Below are 20,222 nucleotides of genomic sequence, written 5' to 3' on the forward strand. Positions count from 1 at the left end.
CACCAGCAGGTAATGTGCTGGTATGTCATCCAGGCAGACAGTCATCATGAATGGGCACACCTAATCAGCCACAATGGATGGATAGTTTTTAGTATTCAGATTGCTGTCCAGGGTATGAAGGCTCCAAGAGATTCCCAAGAAAACATATCCCATACAGAAACACTAACGCTTATTTTGGACCAGGACACTGGAATAATTCCTCTCTGTAGTTTATTGCTGTACCCTCCATCTACCATCCACATGGCACAGCAGGAAATAAAATATGATTCATTGAAAAAAGCAACTCTTTTCCAGTTGTCAATGGTCCAATGACTCCATTTAGATGCAACTTTTAGGCATCATTGGTGATGGGTGGCAATAAGCATGGGTACCTTGATCTGGCCCTACTCAGAGAGTCCATATGGAGGAGGTTTGTTGGATCATGGTCTCAGAAACATGCTGGCCACCCTCTGGTTAAAGTCTATGGTCAGCCGTTCCACAGTTTAACGTCTATCACCTCACACAAGGTGGGGCGGCCTATGTTCACCATGACTATCGATGAGGTTGGCACACGCCATTGTCCACTATTCACCCACAGAAAAGTACGATACTAGTATTGTACGAGTTCAGAAAACAGAAGGTACATGTTGGTGCTGGATTTGAATTTCTGTACATTGTAATTTTCAGGAATTCCATGGGAAGGAAGGTTGTCCCAAAGAATCGAAGTAGAAGGGATAAATGAAGAAGATAAGTCACACTGGAGTTTGGGACTGAAATGAGAATGGATGGATATTAATGAACTGGTGCATGAGTTTAGTCTAGTTTAGAAGACAGAAGAAGAATTAGAAAATGCTAGCTCAAAAAAACAGTGTGACAGAGAGATATTTTCCATGGTATTCATAAGCTTATCAACTGTACAGGAAAAAAATGTAAAAGACAGGAAAATTTTGTCTTACCAATACAGAGGAAGTAATACTTGTGATATGTATATGTTATCACCATTAAAAACATGTGACCCCTTAATAATCTGAGTTGTTGAAGATAGGAATGGAGCAGAAAAATGTTTTCAGAAATAGAATATAACAGGACCACACTTCAGAAGGATTAAAGTTATCTAATTATTCCTCTCTTCAATAGAGAACTACATGAAGGTAAGCATTTTAGAAACTAGAGTTGGATATTCCAGTGGTTTAAGCTCTTTCAAGATTTATTAAACTGGAATATAATATACTATCCTAAAAAAAAAAAAAAAAAAAAAAAAAAAAAAAAAAAGTAAAAATTTCCACAAGAGTTCATTAAACTTTTGATGAGAACTTTTCTGAACATATTTCTGAAGAGTAGGAGACCGGCAGAATTACTTAACAAGTACAGGTCACTGTTGAACAAAAGCCGAGAATTAGGGTTGAATTTGAAAGTGTCTGCAATTCTGCCCAGACACGATAGGAGGGAGTATATGATGAGAGCCTTGTCGATCAATTCGGCCCTGGAAAGATTGTGCAAGGCTCAAGGGGTAGAATTTTTTTCAGCCTGGACTGTACTTGTTAACAGGAGAGATTGCTTCTACAGGGATGGCATACACTTAAATAGAAAGGGTGCAAGAATATTTGCTGATCGCTATCGAGGCAGTGTTAGGTGGGTCGGAAAACTGCTAGCTTGGGGGGAGACAAAGACCAATAGATTGACAGTAGCCACTGGCAGAGGTGAAAGAGATTCTTGCACTGCTTCTATTAGAATGAGCAGAAGCCTGAAAAACAAGATGCATAATATTTCAGAGACTGCTGGGAGCCATTGCGGTACAAGTAAACACATGGGTTGTGTTAGGGTAGCTAAGAATAGAAACAGGTGCAGGTATACTTGCGTGTACACCAATGCTAGGAGTTTAGTAAATAAATTTGATGAATTTGAGGTATTGCTCAAAAACATCAAAGGCAGATATTGTTGGGATATCAGAGACGTGGTGTCACACAGATATAAGGGATGCAGAACTGGAATTTGGGGAGTACAACGTCTACAGTTTGTTTGTTTGTTATTTGAAAGCTATTGGCGGCAGAGAGCAGCTTAGGCTATAATGCGCCTAGCCTAGGTAGGAGAGTTTTGTATATCAGCATGTTTTCACTTGTGGTTTATGGCAGAACCAAGACTTTGCTATATATATTGTGTAGTTTCTCTATAAAAGGTGTACTATTAATTTTATATGTTTTGAAAGTATCCAGTTAACTTAAGGAAGGAGAAAACTTCGGTTATATTTGGCCGGTCATCTAAAATTGTTTTAAGCATGAGATTGTTTTGGTTATTCATTATTGATTGAAAGGCTCTTTGACGTTCTATATGAAATTTTGGACAGTTCACCATGAAGTGATGTATAGTCAGCGGAACTTGACAGTTTTGGCATTGAGGGGGGTCTTCACCTCTGAGTAGGTAACAGTGAGTCATATGTGTATGCCCGATTCGCAGTCGAGCGAGGATCACTTCTTCCTGTCTATTCGATCGGAAGCTAGTAGACCATGGTCGAAGTGTTTCTTTTATTAGGCGAAGTTTGTTGTTAGTCTGATCTAGCCAGTGTTTTTGCCATTGTTTTATACTGCTTTGGTGGATCAAGGATTTGTAATCTGTATATGGCATTGTATGAAAGGCATAATCAGATGTGGAAGCTTCTTTTGCTGCTTTGTCTGCTCTTTCGTTTCCAGTTATTCCTGTGTGGCCTGGGATCCAGCAGAATCTGATATTGTGATTTCTTTGTAATACCTTTGATACTGAAAATTGGATATGTTGTAGGATTGGATGTCCTTTGGTATTTGCGTTCTGCAAGGCAGTAACAGAGCTAAGTGAGTCCGTGAAAATAATGCTGTTTGCTATCTGTTTATGTTTGATGTGGTTTATAGCCATTGAAATGGCTTGTAATTCAGCAGTAAAAATACTGCATTCTTTTGGGAGTTGTTGGATGAAGGTACGATCCTCAAAATGAATTGCAGCTCCTACACAAGTCTCTGATTTAGACCCATCTGTATATATGAAAGTGTGATGTGGATATTGTTCTTTGTATGCTGCATATAACTGCTGGTAGTTTTTTCTGGATAGAGTGTTTTTCCCCCAGGTTTGAAAATACATATCATATATGGGTTGAACTATGCACCATGGTGGAATGGTCTGTGCAATTGCAGTAGCCACGTTGTCATAATCAAGCTCTCGGCTTAGCAGTAAATCTTTCAGACGGATGTTGGCAGGTCGATTCATCCGTGGATGGGCTTGGTATATGTTTTCCCAGTTATATGAAAACAGAAAATCTCTATTTGGATGATCACTGACAGATTTTATCTTGACGGCATAGTGCAATAACAAGTTCTGTCGTCTAAGCTCCAATGAAGGTTCATGGGCTTCTGCATAAAGGCTTGGTATAGGTGAAGTTCGAAAAGCGCCAAGTGCTATACGGAGTGCACTGTGGTGTATGGGGTCTAACCATCTCAAAGCACTTGGTTTAGCCGAGTCGTAAACAGCTGCTCCATAATCTAGTTTGGCACAAACTATAGATCGATAAAGTTTGAGAAGTGTACGTCGATCTGCTCCCCAAGTTGTTGCGGAAAGAACTTTGAGAATGTTTAATTTCTTTAAGCAAGAAAGCCGGAGTTGTTTAATGTGATCAAGGAATGTTAGTTTCTTATCCAAAAGAAGTCCTAAAAATCTTATGCTTGGTACTACTGGGATAATATGTCCGTCAAGTTTCAATTCAGGATCAGGGTGTAGGTTACGTTTTCTACAGAAGTGTATGCACGCAGTTTTTTGTGTGGAAAACCGGAAGCCATTTGTTTGAGCCCATTTGCTTATTTTGTTTACTGTTCCTTGTAGCTGCCGTTCTATACTTCGCATATTCTGAGAGTGATATGAAATGCTGAAATCGTCAACGTATAAAGCTGCGTCAATGATTCTTGGAATTTGCTCGGTTATTGTATTTATTTTAATAGCGAACAGGGTCGTGCTAAGCACAGATCCTTGAGGCACTCCTTCTTCTTGGATGAAAACCTTTGAAAGGATTGTCTGCAGCCTAATGTCCTGTGTTGCAAGAAATTTTGGATATATATAGGAAGATGTCCACGTAAACCAAGGAGGTATAGGTTTTGAAGGATTCCATAACGCCATGCCGTATCGTAAGCCTTTTCTATATCAAAGCAGATCATGACGTGATGTTCCTTTCGGATGAAGGCATTCCGTATACTGTTTTCTAATTTTATAAGTAAGTCTAGTGTTGAGCGATTTTTCCTGAAACCATGCTGTGCTGAGTCGAGAAGATTATTACTGTTCAAATACCACATTAAACGAGCGTTGATGATTTTTTCCATAACTTTGCCTAGGCAACTTGTTAAAGCAATTGGACGGTAGTTGCGTGGATTAGAAAGATCCTTTCCCGGTTTTGGGAAGGCCAGAATTATTGCGTGATGCCAACTATCTGGAAACTGGTTTTCTAGAAAGATTTTGTTGAACAGTTCAAGTAGTGCCATTTGGGATTGGTGGTCAAGTTCCTTTATCATCATGTAGTGAATTTGGTCTGGTCCTACAGCGCTTTGCTTTGTCTGCGACAGAGCTGTTCTTAATTCATGGAAAGTTAACGGAAGGTTGTACTGTTCGTCATTTCTTGTGGAAAAATTCAGTTTGTGTTTTTCTATTTTTGCCTTGTATATTTGAAAATTAGGAGTATATGATGTGGTTGCTGATATTTTGGCAAAGGTTTCGCCCAGTGCATTGGCTATTTCTGAAGGCTGTGCGGTGATTTGTCCATTCCAGTTTAGGATTGGAGGTGGATTAATCTGGTATCTGCCATTCATTTTGCTGATTTTATTCCAGACAGTTTGAGATGGTGTGGAACTTGTTAAAGTGGATGCAAATTTTATCCAGGATGCTTTGCTACTGGCTCTCCTAACATACCTGGCTCGCGCTCGTGCCTTTTTGAATATTACTAGGTTCTCTGTAGTGGGACATCTTCGGAAATTATTCCAGGTTTTATTTCTCTCTCTTTTAGCGTGTGAACATTCTTCATTCCACCATGGTTTTGGATGTGTTGGAAGGTGTGATGATGTTTTTGGAATAGCCTGCTCAGCAGCTTGGATTAGTTTATTTGTTACATATTGTACTGCTGCATCTAACGGTTTTTGCTTGATAATATCTGCATCTAATTTTACAATGGATTTATACTTTTCCCAATCCGCTTCATTTACTTTCCATTTGGGATTTCTACGTGACTGACATGTGGTTCCTGATATCATGGAAATGATTATTGGATAGTGATCGCTGCTGAGAGGATCTCTGTGTACAGACCAATCAAGTATTGGAAATAATGTTGGAGAGCATAATGATAGGTCGATAGCTGTGCTGTTTCCCGATGGAAGATGCGTGTATGTGTATGTGTGCCATCATTCAACAGGGTTAAGTCATTCTGTTCTATCCATTTTTCGATCTGTTTTCCTCTCCGGTCTACGGCTGTGTTTCCCCACATAGGACTGTGTCCGTTGAGGTCTCCCAGTATACAGAAGGGTGGAGGTAACTGAGTTAATATATCTTCCAAGTCTTGTTGTTGTAATTCTTGGTTTGGGGGAACGTAAATTGTTATAATGGTTATGAGAGATTTAATGGCTATGCGTACTGCAACCGCCTCAAGGATTGTGTTTAGTGGAAGAACTTGGGAAGGAATATGCGAATTTACCAAAATTGCCACACCACCATGGGTCGTGCCGCCTGTTACTCTGTCTTTACGGTATGTGATATAGCTCTTTACTGTGGGAGAGTCTTGAGGTCTGAGATATGTTTCTTGCAGGCAAAGACACAGCGGGGTATGCTGTGCAATCAGATCATATATATCATGTATATTATTGCGGAAACCTCTGCAGTTCCATTGGATTATAATCCCCATTATTTGGTTTTGGAGAAAGTGTCAGACTGTTTCTTAGCTGTTGTTTTAAGCTTTTCAAGTTTATGTTTTTCCTTTGGAAAATATGGTTTGCCGGTATCCATCTCTTCTTCCGCAAAAATCTCTAGTACTGATTCCTCTGCTTGATTGGTCAATTCTGTATCCATTTGTTCCGTTGGCTTCTGGCTTATGATATTACGTTTTTCTGTGGCTTTTGTTTCTGAGTGTTTTGTATTTGGAGGTACAGATAGTGGTGTGTTTGTGACTTTCTCTTTTTGTTTTGGCTGGGATGTGATAAGTAGACCTCGTGCCCAATCCGAAATAGACTTCTTTGGGGGAATCGTGAAATCTGTTTGCGTCTCTATTGTACGCCGATTCTTTATGACCTGTGCATAGGAAGGTCTGTTTAAAATAGTCGGGAGTACAGTTCTCTTAGCTTCTTGGTATGTGACTGAGTGTTCTACTTTATATCGTTGAATCTGCTTTTCTCTTTTCCAGAATTCGCAGTTCTTAGAATAGGCGGAATGATCCCCCTTACAATTTCGACATTTCGGTTGCTCGGCTGGACAGTTCTGATTGGTATGATCTTGAGATCCACAGTTGGAACAGATATGAACTCCACGGCATGCCATTTGTGAATGACCATACTTTTGGCATTTAAAGCAGCGGAGAGGATTCGGAATGTATGGTCTGATGTTACAATTTAGATACCCGGCCTTTACCGATCTAGGTGGTTTGGGAGTGTTAAAGGTCAGTATCAAATTTCTGGTTGGAGTAAGTATACCATCTCTAGTTACATTAATCCTTCTCACAGCAATGACACCTTGATCTTCTAGCTCATTTTTAATTTCTTCTTCTGAGACACTAATAAGGTCCCATTCAGAAATTACTCCTTTTGATGTATTTAGGCTGTTATGGGGAGAGACTGCTACTGGGATCCCTCCAAAAGTTCTCATCTGAAGAAGTCTTTCTGCATGTTTGGCACTGGCTGTCTCGACTAAAATGTCGCCTGAATTCAGTCTCTTGACATTTTTTGGTGTTCCAGCTACACTTTCTAGGCATTTTTGGATTACAAATGGCGACAGTTTTCCCAATGGCTGTTCTGATGTTGAATGAAGGACTAGAAAGGTAGGTGCATGAAGCGATGTTATGTCCTTTTTTTGTCTTTTGGTAATGTTTGTCTCATTATCCTCATTTTTCCGACTCAAAGGAGACGGATCTTTGGGATCTGTGGTTGTGATATTTGGATCATTCATGTTTGCTCCTTTTAGCCCTGGGAGTGAGAGCTTTTCCTCCCAGGTTTCCGGCCCCGCCACGGGGAGGCAGGAGCGGTGCCACCTAGTGACCAAGTGGAAGTTGATTAGTAGTTAGTAGAACTAGGAAATAAATAAAAGAAAGGTGTCTTTCCTTTCTTAGGATTCTTTGTGCTGGTACTTTTCAGCAACTATATATATATGTACAATAGAGAATTTTCTTTAAACTATATAAATATGTATCACTATCACTTTAGAAATCGCTTTATAATCGCAGAGATATCGCCTGATCACTAGAAACGCTTGGCACTCGGGGCCAAAGTCTACAGAAAGGATAGACAGGATAGGAAGGGGGGAGGGGTTATGCTATTAGTTAAGAAACACATAAAAACCAAGGAAGTGAAGCCAGTCGACATCGCTAGACAGTGCAGTGTTGAGTCAGTTTGGTGTGACATAAGCATTGGGAGATCAAAATTGAGAGTAGGAGTGTGCTATAGGCCTAATGACTCTGATGAGTATAATAAGAAACTGTACAGGGAAATAGAGTGGGCCAGTAAATCAGAGAGTCTTATAATGGGAGATTTTAATTTCCCTGATATTGACTGGAATTTGGGGGCTGGTCACTCACACACTAGCAGGGCTTTTGTGGATGATTGTTTTCTACATCAGCATGTTCGGGAGGCAACTAGAGGAAGTAATACTCTTGTTTGATTATCAGCAGTGATTCTTCAAGCATTAAGAATCTGAAGATAAATGAACCACTAGGTGGCAGTGATCACAGTGTGCTGAAGTGGGATTTACTCAAAGAGGTAACTACCATTAGGGGTAAAGGGAAGGGTTATTGCTTCCGTAAAGGCGACTACGATGGACTGAGACAGTATTTAAATTCTATACAGTGGGACCAACTGATGATGTTACCAACAGCAAATGCAAAATGGGAAGCATTCAAAGAACTTATCTTGGAAGCTACTACGCTTTACATACCAACCAAGAAATATTGTTCAAGGTTTAGGCCTAAATGGATGTCAGATGAACTGATGAGGCATATGGCAGAGAAGAAACATGCATGGGATACATACAAATTAACACATAACACAGAAGCCTATGATAGGTACAAGTTGATCTGTAACCAAGTTACAAAGGAGGTTAGGCAGGCGAAGGCAGATTACGAGAAATCTTTGGCAAGGGATGCAAATAAAAACAGCAAAGAATTCTTTACTTATGTAAACTCTAGAAGGAAGGGGATGAATCAGATTGGTCCACTTGATATTGATGGGTCAACTGTTGATGATCCTGCTCAGGTAGCTAACAAACTAAATGAATATTTTGCATCGATATTCACACATGAGGAGTTATTCAGTGAGGGGAATGCCAGAGGTGTATTCAACTCTAGCAGTATACTACAGAATCTTGAAATAACTGGGAGTAAAGTGGAGGAGAAACTGTTGAAGATAAACACAAGAAAGGCACCCGGGGTGGATGGGATCTAACCAGTTATATTAAAGGAGGCAGCAAAGGAAGTAAGCAAACCCTTAGCCATAATTATGAGAGCTTCCTTGGACTCAGGGGAGGTACCCATAGACTGGAAATGTGCAAATGTGACCCCAATTCACAAAGGAGGATCAAAGGCTGACACAAGTAATTATAGACCAGTGAGCTTAACTTCTGTTCCAGGAAAATTAATGGAGGCACTGGTTAAAGAAGCACTGCAGGATCATTTAGAGAAGACTTCAGTTATAGCTCGGACACAGCATTGTTTTGTTAAGGGGAAGTCTTGCCTGACCAATTTGATTGGATACTATGATGCAGTCACAAAAGAACTGGATGCAGGGAATAGCTTTGATATTATATACTTGGATCTTAGAAAGGCTTTTGATACTGTTGCACGTGGAAGACTGCTACACAAATTGGAGCAGTGTGACACTGGAGGCAAATTGCTGCTATGGATAAAGGGGTGGTTGAGGGGGAGAAGACAGAGAGTGGTAATCAATGGACACTGCTCATCGTGGACTAATGTTATTAGTGGAGTCCCTCAGGGCTCAGTGTTGGGTCCATTATTGTTTTCTGTATTTATAAATGATATTGATGATGGTATATCAAGCTTAATGTCCAAGTTTGCAGACGATACAAAGGTTGGCAGGGTTGTCAAGGACACTACTGACACTATGCTGCAGCAACAGGATCTGGAAAGGTTGAGCAGATGGGCTGAGAGGTGGCAAATGAAGTTTAACATTGACAAATGTAAAGTACTACACATGGGAAACAGCAATCCCAGAGCAACGTATCAACTCTGTGGTACTACACTGACAGTGGTAGAGTATGAAAGGGACTTGGGGGTGGTTGTGCAGGCAGATATGAAGTAATCTGAGCAGTGCAGAAGGGCTGCAAGAGTAGCTCATGGAGTATTGTCAATGATATACAGGAATTTTTCCAGCAGGGATAAGGAGGTGATTATTCCCTTGTACAAGGCAATGGTCAGGCCACACCTAGAGTACTGTATACAGGTCTGGAGGCCTCATTTCAAGAAGGATGTGGAGCTGCTGGAACGAGTACAGAGAAGGGCAACAAGATTAGTCAATTGGAACAAAGGGGTGCTCTTACGAAGAAAGGTTTAAGTTTTGCAAATTACAGTGTCTGGAGACTAGGCACCAGCGAGGTGATCTGATAGAGGCATATAAAGCCTTGAATGGTTTGAGCATGCTCAATGCTGATGGGATTCTTCCTCTAGCTCAGAATAATCACCTGAGAGGGCATAAATTCAAATTGAGGAAAGACAGATGTAGGATAGACGTGTGGAAATTTGCCTTTAGCCAGCGGGTGGTTGGTTGGTGGAACAGACTTCCATCCCTTGTAGTGGAGGTTGATAGCCTAAATAAGTTTAAGGCTCAGCTGGACAGGTATTTTAGCATTAGCATTAGTAGAGGCATTTGATGCAAGAAAGCAAGCTTATGCAGCATCAGCCAAAAAAAAAAACCCACTTCCACTTCACCCCTCTGTTCGTTCAAAATACCTGTCCAGCTGAGCCTTAAATTTATTTAGGCTATCAACCTCCACCACAAGGGATGGCAGTCTGTTCCACCAACCAACCACCCGCTGGCTAAAGGCAAATTTCCGCACGTCTATCCTACATCTGTCTTTCCTCAATTTGAATTTATGCCCTCTCAGGTGATTTTTCTGAGCTAGAGGAAGAATCCCATCAGCATTGAGCATGCTTAAACCATTCAAGGCTTTATACACCTCTATCAGATCACCTCGCTGGTGCCTAGTCTCCAGACACTGTAATTTGCAAAACTTAAGCCTTTCTTCGTAAGAGAATACCCTTTGTTCCATTCACTAATCTTGTTGCCCTTCTCTGTACTCGTTCCAGCAGCTCTACATCCTTCTTGAAATGAGGCCTCCAGACCTGTATACAGTACTCTAGGTGTGGCCTGACCATTGCCTTATACAATGGAACAATCACCTCCTTATCCCTGCTGGAAAAATTCCTGTATATCATTGACAATACTCCATGACCTACTCTTGCAGCCCGTCTGCGCTGCTCAGAGAACTTCATATCTGCCTGCACAACCACCCCCAAGTCCCTTTCATTATCTACCACTGTCTGTGTAGTACCACAGAGTTGATACGTTGCTCTGGGGTTGCTGTTTCCCATGTGTAGTACTTTACATTTGTCAATGTTAAACTTCATTTGCCACCTCTCAGCCCATCTGCTCAACCTTTCCAGATCCTGTTGCAGCAGCATAGTGTCAGTAGTGTCCTTGACAACCCTGCCAACCTTTGTATCATCTGCAAACTTGGACATTAAGCTTGATATACCATCATCAATAGCATTTATAAATACAGAAAACAACAATGGACCCAACACTGAGCCCTGAGGGACTCCACTAATAACATCAGTCCACGATGAGCAGTGTCCATTGATTACCACTCTCTGTCTTTTCCCCCGCAACCACCCCTTTATCCATAGCAGCAATTTGCCTCCAATGTCACACTGCTCCAATTTGTGTAGCAGTCTTCCATGTGCAACAGTATCAAAAGCCTTTCTAAGATCCAAGTATATAATATCAAAGTTATTCCCTGCATCCAGCTCTTTTGTGACTGCATCATAGTATCCAATCAAGTTGGTCAGGCAAGACTTCCCCTTAACAAAACCATGCTGTGTCTGAGCTATAACTGAAGTCTTGTCTAAATGATCCTGCAGTGCTTCTTTAACCAGTGCCTCCATTAATTTTCCTGGAACAGAAGTAAGCTCACAGGTCTATAATTACTTGTGTCAGCCTTTGATCCTCCTTTGTGAATTGGGGTCACATTTGCACATTTCCAGTCCATGGGTATACCTCCCCTGAGTCCAAGGAAGCTCTCATAACTATGGCTAAGGGTTTGCTTACTTCCTTTGCTGCCTCCTTTAATATAACTGGATAGATCCCATCCACCCCAGGTGCCTTTCTTGTGTTTATCTTCAACAGTTTCTCCTCCACTTTACTCCCAGTTATTTCAAGATTCTGTAGCTTACTGCTAGAGTTGAATACACCTCTGGCATTCCCCTTGCTGAATAACTCCTCATGTGTGAATGTCGATGCAAAATATTCATTTAGTTTGTTAGCTACCTGAGCAGGATCATCAACAGTTGACCCATCAATATCAAGTGGACCAATCTGATTCATCCCCTTCCTTCTAGAGTTTACATAAGTAAAGAACTCTTTGCTGTTTTTCTTTGCATCCCTTGCCAAGGATTTCTCGTAATCTGCCTTCGCCTGCCTAACCTCCTTTGTAACTTGGTTGCATATCAACTTGTATCTATCATAGGCTTCTGTGTCATGTGTTAATTTGTAAGTATCCCATGCATTTTTCTTCTCTGCCATATGCCTCATTAGTTCATCTGACATCCATTTTGGCCTAAACCTTGAACAATATTTCTTAGTTGGTATGTAAAGCGTAGTAGCTTCCAAGATAAGTTCTTTGAATGCTTCCCATTTTGAATTTGCTGTTGGTAACATCATCAGTTGGTCCCACTGTATAGAATTTAAATACTGTCTCAGTCCATCGTAGTCGCCTTTACGGAAGCAATAACCCTTCCCTTTACCCCTAATGGTAGTTACCTCTTTGAGTAAATCCCACTTCAGCACACTGTGATCACTGCCACCTAGTGGTTCATTTATCTGCAGATTCTTAATGCATGAAGAATCACTGCTGATAATCAAATCAAGAGTATTACTCCCTCTAGTTGCCTCCCGAACATGCTGATGTAGAAAACAATCATCCAATAAATCAACAAAAGCCCTGCTAGTGTGTGAGTAACCAGCCCTCAAATTCCAGTCAATATCTGGGAAATTAAAATCTCCCATTATAAGACTCTCTGATTTACTGGCCCACTCTATTTCCCTGTACAGTTCCTTATTATACTCATCAGAGTCATTAGGCCTATAGCACACTCCTACTCTCAATTTTGATCTTCCAATGCTTATGTCACACCAAACTGACTCAACACTGCACTGTCCAGCGATGTCGACTGGCTTCACTTCCTTGGTTTTTATGTGTTTCTTAACTAATAGCATAACCCCTTCCTATCCTGTCTATCCTTTCTGTAGACGTTGTACTCCCCAAATTGCAGTTCTGCATCCCTTACATCTGTGTGACACCACGTCTCTGATATCCCAACAATATCTGCCTTTGATGTTTTGAGCAATACCTCAAATTCATCAAATTTATTTACTAAACTCCTAGCATTGGTGTACACGCAAGTATACCTGCACCTGTTTCTATTCTTAGCTACCCTAACACAACCCATGTGTTTACTTGTACCGCAATGGCTCCCAGCAGTCTCTGAAATACCATGCATCTTGTTTTTCAGGCTTCTGCTCATTCTAATAGAAGCAGTGCAAGAATCTCTTTCACCTCTGCCAGTGGCTACTGTCAATCTATTGGTCTTTGTCTCCCCCCAAGCTAGCAGTTTTCCGACCCACCTAACACTGCCTCGATAGCATCAGCAAATATTCTTGCACCCTTTCTATTTAAGTGTATGCCATCCCTGTAGAAGCAATCTCTCCTGTTAACAAGTACAGTCCAGGCTGAAAAAAATTCTACCCCTTGAGCCTTGCACAATCTTTCCAGGGCCGAATTGATCGACAAGGCTCTCATCATATACTCCCTCCTATCGTGTCTGGGCAGAATTGCAGACACTTTCAAATTCAACCCTAATTCTCGGCTTTTGTTCAACAGTGACCTGTACTTGTTAAGTAATTCTGCCGGTCTCCTACTCTTAATATTATTAGTGCCAACGTGTACAACTATATCACCTTTTGTGCCCTTAAAAGATGATATTCGCTCTACAACGTCATCAACGTTTGCCCCTGGCAGACATACCCTGGTCCTGTTCCACCTATCTTTTTTACAAAGCATGTTCCCCGTTTCCCTGACAATAGAGTCAACAACAACTACTAGTTCCTTCGGGACCAGCGCATTCTGCCTTGGGGGTTGTCTCTGTGTCACGCGATGCCCAAGTGCAAGCTCTGGCGTTGATGTGGGCAGCTGAGAGCTTGATGGGCCCCTCAATTTAGTTTCTTCGAGGGCATCCACCCTGTCCTTCAAGCTCTCATATAGGCCCACAAGAATGCCGAGTTGTTGCCTGATATCGATACACTCCTTGCATCGCGCACACACAAAGACATCCCCCTTGGCAGTATCATGTCCCGTACCCGATTGCTCTGCAAACATCAAGCAAACAGTGGATTTTATGCGAATTTTGAACGAACAGAGGGGTGAAGTGGAAGTGGGTTTTTTTTTTGGCTGATGCTGCATAAGCTTGCTTTCTTGCATCAAATGCCTCTACTAGTGCTAATGCTAATATACATGCTCGCAGAAGCGAGTTTCGTGAAAGCAAGGAGCTCTTAGTGCAACTATCATTGTAAAGTTTTGAAAATTGAAAAAAATTAACTTAGCATGGATGTACTTTTAAATATTAAGTTGTTCTTATTTTAATTTCTTTGTCCAACTTTGGCATGAAATTTATGTTAAAAATCAAATCAGATTTAAAAAAAAAAAAAAAAATTTTTTTTTATGTAATGCCAAAAAAAAAAAAAAATCTGCTACTAATTTTCTGTTGCCATAATATCCTTCACATCTATTTGTCATCACTTGATTTCAATCTCATAAACCTCTAGATCTGAATTTCAGAGAATTTGGTTTTTGTAAACTCAGATTGCAAAGGGTTTCCGTAGCCCAGTGGTCAGGAGCGGGAGTGTAGTAGCACACGCTCCTTGAGTAGACCGGGGTTCAAGCCCCTGACTGCTAAATACGGTTGATCTGCCAACCCGCAATGGACCAGCGTGGCAGATTATGGTCCATTTCCCTCAACATGAATTGTTGAGGAGGCTTCCATCCTGCAGTGGGTTGATAATGGCTGCAGTTTACCTTTTATAATTACTTGCAGCACAGATGTGAGGTAGCATCACCAATTGGTGCAAAAAGGATAGGTTGGATAGGACCAGAATGGATGTAAGCCAGTTCTGATATGCTTTATTCTTATCCAGAACAATTTGGAGATAACTGTGGCTTGAATAAAGGATAACAGTTTATGGCAGAACAAAGGATTTCATACAAGAATAACATACAATGGCTAACTTCTGAATTTCGAAAAGGAGGAACACAGGATTTTTTTTTTGTCAAAACAAGCAGAAAACTAGGAGTTTTTTTCCACAAAAAACAGGAGAAAAGTAGAAGTACAGGCAGTTTCCCCTTTATGAGTTCTTTTTTTTCAAGTATCAACAAATATGAACATTAATTGCTAATTGAAAATATGAACATTAATTGCTAAACATTCATAAATGCAGCATTTCAAGCCACACTCACTACTGTACGTTCGTTTAGGCAGATGAGAGTGTCTCACTGACTCACATAACATAAAGCAGTTACCACACTGGCATTACAAAGAGTAAAGAGTGGTCATGTTGCTCTTCATTTTCACTGTCTCATCTTATTTCATATTTATTCCCCTTATTAATACTATACAGTATGTCAAAACGAAGTAATACTACAGAGAGTGATATTAATAAAAAGAAACAGTGAAGAGGAATAACATTGGAAACAAAATATGAGATCATAAGAAAAAGTGATCTCATTATTCTTCATCATCATCAACTGATGATGATGAAAAATAAACATTCTTTAACATTTGCATGACAAAAATAATTTCTTTATTATTATAATTTGTTTGATTTTAAGGCTATGTTTTCATTTCTTTGGATAAACAAATCATTGCTTAGGCATAAACTATTGTTTTGTTGACCTTTAGTTAACATTACTGTACTCTAATTTTATTGTTGAGAATGTCACCCCTGCTTTTAACATTACATCTACGGGAAATGAATTCCCACACTAAGAGCGCATGCTAAAAACCAATTAACTCATAAAGTCCAGAACTACCTGTATTTTAAAGTCCACATTGTGGACTTTAAAATATTTCTGAAAATTAAATTTCACTATTGCATTTTACCAATGAATTTTAATATTGGTAAATGCATGGTACTGCACATGGGTAACAGTAACCTCAAAATAGCATGCTAACTATGTAGTACAACACTTAAGACAGTAGAAAACAGAAAAGACCTGAGGAGAAATGTGCAGTAAGACATGAAATGCTCTAAGAAGTGCAAATAGGCTGCTAAAACAGCTCATGGGGTTTTGTTGATGATATACAGCAGGGGTGGACAATCTTTTTAAATGGCGGGCCAAATAAAATGTCTGTGAAGTACATGGGGGCCAAATTTTTTTTAGCTTTTCACAATTTTTAGCATTATTTTTAAGCTTATTAAAATGGTGTACAATGAAGAAATTGCCAGAAACAGTTTTACGTACGTTATTTATTGTAATATTTATGCGTACTCGTACATATAATTAATTTTATTAATAAGAAAAACGAAATACAAATTCAAGATAAAATTACATAAATACAATTATAAAAAATTTTAATCAAAAATTATTATAATTTCAAAGATCTTATAAAACCTTAATAATCTTAGATTTTCAATTATGCATTGCGATAAGTTTCAATAATACCTTCATAAAAATAAAATGGTAAATCTCCAAATTATTTACTTTTATCCGTCAATTATTCACTGACATTTGCCATTGAAACGAATGATACACTTGCACTACAATCACATTCTGCAGAGCTGAGTCTGGAAACCACTATTGACTGTGTGCAAACCTATGCCTGCTTACTGTTTGCCAACACTTCCCGCTTGAGTCATGATATAGGGCACAAATTCAAATGATTCATTAGATGTCTTGAAGTCAAAATGTTAAAAATAATTTAATAACAGCAAATATAATAAAAATTACCAAAAAACATAATTTGATGATATATATTCTTCGGCACTTTATTATATATATATTTTGAAAATGACCGCGGGTTGAATTATGCACATTCGTAGGCTGGAGGTTTACCACCGCTGACATACAGGAATTTTGTCAGTAGGGATAAAGAGGCGATTATCCTGTTGTATAAGACAATGGTTAGGCCACACTGAGTTCTGCATACAGGTCTGGAAGCCTCATCTTATGAAGATGGGGAACTGTTGGAAGTTGGGATGCAGAGAACAAGATTAGTCAAGAACACAGAAAGGTACTCTTACCAAAAATGACTTCTGAAAATTACAATGTCAGGAAAACAGGCACCTGTGAGGATTGATTGATTTAAGAATTCTTGGAGAAAGAGCTACTATGGCTAAAATGCACCAGGAAGGGTTTTAGCCAACAATTTTGTTCATATTCTTATTTTGCTGAGAATAATTTCCAAGAGTCATGGAGTGATTATAATTTTCTGCAGAGATAATATTTGATTTCATATTTGATTAGAGTAATTAATTTCCTTGAGGAACTGAAAATCATAAAACCATCTACTATATTTTTCCTGTCTTCCAATATAGTTTTGAGAGTGAGGAAAGCAATGTTTGGTTATCTCTTTGAAGCAGTTTTGGTACTCAATTGCAAAAGCTGGACAAGTAATTAGAACATGCTCTGGGGGGGGGGGGATCCTCTCCTTGCAAGAGATGAGTCGCTGAAATGAGTGTGTACTATTCTTGACCTTGCAAGTATTATTTCATCATGTCTGTTATATTGTATGCTGGACTTCCATGGTTGGAGTAAACTTTTAATTCAATGCAATTTGTTATTGGTTAGGGAGTTGTTATTGCTGTTGCCAGTGATATATCCTACCGTAATGAATGACTTGTTTGTAGACTGAGAAAGAAATGTGTACTGGTGTAGAAATGTTGCTGTTAACTTCTTTTGCAGTTTTGTCTGCTTGTTCATTACCATATATTCTGATATGACTTGGGATCCAGCAAAATCTAATGTTATGACCTTGTTCAAGGAGATTTGATACTCTGTATCAAATTTGCTATCGTAGTGGATGTTTATTAGAACTGATTTGTATAGACATCATGGAGCTAAGGGAGTCAGTGAAAATGATGCTGTTTTAGTAACTTGAATGTTGAATTTGATTTAGTGCTAACATAATGGCTTTCATTTCTGCAGTATAAATCTGCAGCCTTTTGGGAGTTTTTGGGCCAATGTGGTGTCTGAAAAGTGAACTGCCACTCCCACATGAGATTCTGTTTTTGAGCCATCTGCATATAGAAAGCAATGATCTGAAAACTATGACATGTAAGCAGCGTGCTGATAGTTTATACAAATTTGTATGAGAAAGTGTTTGCTTGCTCCAAAAGTGGAAGTCGCATGTACGTAATTTCTGTAGGCGGCATTGTGGAAGGGATTTTATTTCAGTTGCATAAAAAAGTAATTGATGTCTTCTGATTTGCAAAGAAGGTTCATGGTCCTCAGTATACAGGCTCTGCACAGGTGAAGTATGAAAATCCCCAAGGGCTATCCAGAGTGTGCAGTAATGACTAGGTCTTGCTGAGTCAAACTGGGGCCCATAACTTGCTGAGTAACTGATATAATCATAGTAGCATTATTGTATCTACTCCCAGGATACAGTGGATAGGACTAAGATATTCATTTTCTTCAGATATTGGACTCTTATGTGACAAATATGCTCCATAAAGGTCAATTTATTGTCAAAGACAAGTCCTAAGAAACTGACACTATTTTTGACTGGAATGATCTGTCCTTTCAGCCTCAGTTCTCAATCAGGATGGAGATTCCTTTTTCTGCAAAAGTGTATACATACAGTCTTTTTCACAGAAATGCTATATCCATTTCTTTCTGTCCACTTTATGACTTTGTTTATGGCTACTTTTAATTGTTGTTCTATTGTCCTCATATTTTGTGCTTGATAAGAAATGCTGAAACCATCAGCACAAACAGTTGCGAATATGTTGTTTGGTATTTGTTCTATTATTGTGCTGAAATGTATTGCAAAAAAGTGTGGTACTTAGTACAGATCCTTGAGGGACTCTTTCCTGAAGAAAGGTTTGGGAAAGTGCATTATTAATTCAAACTTGGAAAGTTCGATTCTTAAGAAAGTTGCATATGTATAGAGATAGGTGTCCTCTAAGCCAAGTTGATGTAATCCTCTAAGTATACCATAGCACTACGTGGTATCATATGCTTTTTTCGGTATCAAAATTAACCATGACTCGATGTTGTTTTCTGAGAAAAGCATTTTTTACCTGGTTTTCCAGTTGTATAAGTACATCTAAGATAAAGTGATTTTTCTGAAAGCCATATTGTGCTGGATTGAAAAGGTTAATATTTTCTAGGTACCATGTTACTCTATTATTTACCATTTTCTCAGCTTGCCTAAGCAACAAGTCAAAGCTATAGGGTGATAATTCTGTGAATCTGATAGATCCTTTTGGGAAAACTAGTATTATTGTGTGATGCCACTTGTCTGGAAAAGTATTTTCGAGGTATATCTTGTTGAATAAATCTAATAGGACTAATTGAGATTGTTCATCTAATTGTTGTATCATTGCATAATGCATTTTGTCAAGGCCAATTGCAGTGTTTTGTCTGTAGCAGAGTTTGTTTTAGTTCTGCTACTGTGAGCAGCAAGTTGTATTGTTCTCAGTGATTAGTGGAAAAGTTCAGGTTCGTTTTTTCGGCCTCATTCTTGTAAGTTTTGAAAGCAGTCAAGCATGCACGATTAGGATGTATTGGAAAAATTTTCCCAAGCACATTGACAATATCTAAGGGATTTGTGACCAACTGTTCTTTCCAATTCAGTAATGGGGAGGATTTATTTGGGAATTGTTTGCCATTTTTCTGATCTTCTTCCAGATATGTGTAGCTGGTGTGGAGCTGGTTATAATGGATGCAAATTTGATACAAGTTTCTTTTTTGCTGATTTTGTGTACTTTCCTGTCCTTAGCGCTGGCTCTTTTGAACTGGATCCGATTACCCATTGTTGGAATTTTGCAAAAGAGGTTCCAGGCTCTATTTCTCTCTTTTTTAGCTTTCAAATTAGTTTGAAAAATAATTTTTCCAACCATGTTCCATCATGGTTTTGGATACATTCTAATATTAGCATGCATTTTGGTTATTACTGTTTCAGCTGCTTGAAGAATGCTGTCTGTGACGTAAGTCACTGCTGCTTATACTGATTCTTGTTTAATAATGTTGCAATCTAATTTCATTAGTATCCTGAAAGTTTACCAGTATGCATCATATATTTCCATCTGAGAAAATATATGAAGTGTGTGCTGTCATTCAAAATCATGAGGTTCTTCTCGACTATTATTTTCTTGATTTGTTTACCCTTCTGATCTATCTTGGGATCTCCCCATAGTGAGTGATGCCCATTGAAGTCACCTAAAATGATTTCAAAATGAAGATGGCAATTGAACAATCAGCCCTTCAAAATCTTTCAAGGAGAATCCTTAACTAGCAGGTAGCTATATTGAGGGTATGATAATATTGAAGCCTATTGCTAGACTAAAACTGCTTCTGAGTGGGTCTTCAATGGTATTTCTTGGGATGGTACATGTCTATTAACTAATATTTTGACTCCTCCTTGAGTTATTCCACCTGATTCCAATATGTGATCCTTTCTGTATATGGTACAGTTTTTAACTGTACTGGTGTCCTGTAATTTTAAATATGTTTAAAATATTTTTTAAATATGTTTCTTG

The 20,222-nt window shown here is 39.1% G+C and overlaps 1 protein-coding gene across 1 annotated transcript in view; it reads right to left on the reverse strand.

Moving 5' to 3' along the window:
- The window catches only part of LOC150089533 (influenza virus NS1A-binding protein homolog), a 302,567-nt gene that overhangs the window by 88,797 nt on the left and 193,548 nt on the right, over positions 1-20,222 (reverse strand). The window lies entirely within an intron of this gene.

The sequence above is a fragment of the Mastigoproctus giganteus genome, chromosome 2 (genome assembly GCF_048544385.1).
Source record: "Mastigoproctus giganteus isolate SK-2022 chromosome 2, ASM4854438v1, whole genome shotgun sequence".
Classification (NCBI taxonomy): Eukaryota; Metazoa; Arthropoda; class Arachnida; order Uropygi; family Thelyphonidae; genus Mastigoproctus; species Mastigoproctus giganteus.